Below are 3,266 nucleotides of genomic sequence, written 5' to 3' on the forward strand. Positions count from 1 at the left end.
AAAAAGTGTTATATAATAAAAAAGAAAGGCAGTCAAGAAACAAAAGCACTAACTATATTCCCTTAAAACACTGTGTAACATATACGAAAAGAAATGTAATTAGAACTCTATAGCACAAACTTTAATCTCATAAAGCGCTATATAATAAAAAGCAAAAATAGTGAAGAAACAAAACCGATACATATATTACCTTAAAACACTATATAACAAATACGAAAAGCACTGTAATTAGAACTATAATGCACAAATTCTAATCCCTTAAAGTGCTATATAGTAAAAAGAAACGGCAGTCATGAAACAAAAGCACTAATTATATTCCCTTAAAGCACTATGTAACTTACACAAAAAGCACTGTAATTATAACTTTGAACCAAAAAGTATAATCTCACAAAGAACTATATAATAAAAAGGAAAAAACTGTGAGGAAACAAAGGCGCTAACTATATTACCTTAAACATAATGTAACAAATACGAAAAACGCTGTAATTAGAACTGTGAAGCACAAATTATAATCTCATAAAGCGCTATATAATAAAAAGAAAAGGTTGTAAAGAAACAAAAACATTAACTATATTACCTTAAAGCACTATGTAAGATATACGAAAAGCACTGTAATTACAATTCTAGAGCACGAAGTATAATCCCATAAAGCACTATTTAATAAAAAATAAAGGAAGTGAAGAAACAAAGCAGTAACTTTATTCTCTTAAAGCACTATGTAATATATACGAAAAGCACTGTAATTAGGACTATAGAGCACAAATCATAATCATATAAAGTGTTATATAATAAAAATGAAAGGCAGTCAAGAAACAAAAACACTAACTATATTCCCTTAAAACACTATGTAACATATACGAAAAGAACTGTAATTAGAACTATATAGCACAAACTTTAATCTCATGAGCGCTATATAATAAAAAGCAAAAATAGTGAAGAAACAAAAGTGATACTTACATTACCTTAAAACACTATGTAACAAATACTAAAAGCACTGTAATAAGAACTATAGAGCAAAAATTCTAATCCCAAAACGTGATATATAATAAAAAGAAACGGAAGTCAAGAAACAAAAGCACTAATTGTATTCCCTTAAAGCACTATGTAACTTACACGAAAAGCACTCTAATTATAACTCTAAACCAAAAAGTATAATCTCACAAAGAACTATATAATAAAAAGGAAAAAACTGTGAGGAAACAAAGGCGCTAACTATATTACCGTAAAAACAATGTAACAAATACGAAAAACACTGTAATTACAATTCTAGAGCACAAAGTATAATCCCATAAAGCACTATTTAATAAAAAAAAATAAAATGAGTGAAGAAACAAAAGCACTAACTTTATTCCCTTAAAGCACTATGTAACATATATGAAAAGCATTGTAATTATAACTCCAGAGGACAAAGTATAATCCGAAAAAAGTGCTATTTAATAAAAATGAAAAGTAGTAAAGAAACAAACCACAAACTATATTCCCTTAAAGCACTGTGTAACATATACAAAAAGAATTGTAAATAATAGTCTAGAGCACTAACTATATTACCTCAAAGCACTATTTAATATATATGAAAAGCACTGTAATTAGAATTTTAGAGCACAAAGTATAATCTCATAAAGCGCTATTTAATAAAAATGAAAAGACGTGAAGAAACAAAAGCACTAAGTTTATCTACTTAAAGCACTATGTAACATATATGAAAACCAATTTAATTATAACTCTTGAGTACAAAGTATAATCCCAAAAAGCGTTATTTAATAAAAAGAAAAAACGTTGAAGTAACAAAAGCACTAACTTTATTCTCTTAAAGCACTATGTAACATATACGAAAAGAACTGTGATTAGAACTCTAGAGCACAAAGTATAATCTCATAAAAAGGTATTTAAAAAAAAGTGAAGAAACAAAAGCACTAATTTTATTCCCTTAAAGCACTATGTAGCATACACGAAAAGCACTGTAATTACAACTCTAAAGCACAAAGTTTAATCTCATAAAGCGCTATATAATAAAACGAATAAATAGAGAATAAACAAAAGCGCTAATTATATTACCTTAAAACACTATGTAACAAGTATGAAAAGCACTGTAATGAGAAGTATAGAGCACAAAGTATAATCCCGTAAAGTGTTGTATAATAAAAAGAAAAAGAAGTCAAGAAACAAAAGTACCAACTGTATTCCCTTAAAGTGCTATGTAACATACACGAATGCAGTGTAATTAGAACTCTAGAGCACAAAGTATAATCTCATAAAGTGCTATATAATAAAAAGGAAAAACAGTGAAAAAAAAAATGCTAACTATATTACCTTAAAATACTATGTAACAAATACGAAAAGCACTGTAATTAGAACTATAGAGCACAAAGTATAATCTCATAAAGTGCTATATAATAAAAAGAAAAGGCAGTCAAGAAACAAAATCACTAATTGTATTATCTTAAAGCACTATATAACATATACGAAAAGCACTGTAATTTAAACTCTAGAGCACAAAGTATAATATCACAAAGTGCTATATAATAAAAAGGAAAAACATTGAAGAAACAAAAGCGCTAACTATATTAATTTAAAATAGTACGTAACAAATACGATAAGCACTGTCATTAGAACTATAAAGCACAAAGTATAATCCAATAAAGTGCTATATAATAAAAAGAAAATGAAGTCAAGAAACAAAGCACTAATTGTATTATCTTAAAGCACTGTGTAGCATATGCGAAAAGCACTGTAATTATAACTTTAAAGCACAAAGTAAATCTCATAAAGTTCTATATAATAAAAAAAAGGCAGTCAAGAAACAAAAGTACTAACTGTATTCCCTTAAAGTACTATGTAACATATATGAAAAGCGTTGTAATTAGAATTCTATAACACAAAGTATAATCTCACAAAGTGCTATATAATAGATTCAAAATCAAATTTGAAACAAAAAAAAAAAAAAAAGGCATAACAATTATTGGGTAGGCACGGTTCACCATAAATATTATAAAAAAATACAATATATATATGTTAACATAATATATATGTGTTATTCATCTACAAAAGTCAAATAATCTAATGCAAAATAGTACTCCCTTCATCCCAAATATCGTGCAACATTTGTGTTTGGCACAAGAATTTAGGTGAAAAGTATTAAATATGCTAATTTGAGATAATTTTGATATTAAGTAATATGATTGAAGAGAGAAATGATTATTTGCTTTTTTATTTGAGTGATGTGATTAGATAAAGTGAAGCATATATTAATATATATAAATATTATT

The sequence above is a fragment of the Andrographis paniculata genome, unplaced genomic scaffold, assembly GCF_009805555.1.
Source record: "Andrographis paniculata isolate CXL003 unplaced genomic scaffold, ASM980555v1 Contig32END, whole genome shotgun sequence".
NCBI lineage: Eukaryota > Viridiplantae > Streptophyta > Magnoliopsida > Lamiales > Acanthaceae > Andrographis > Andrographis paniculata.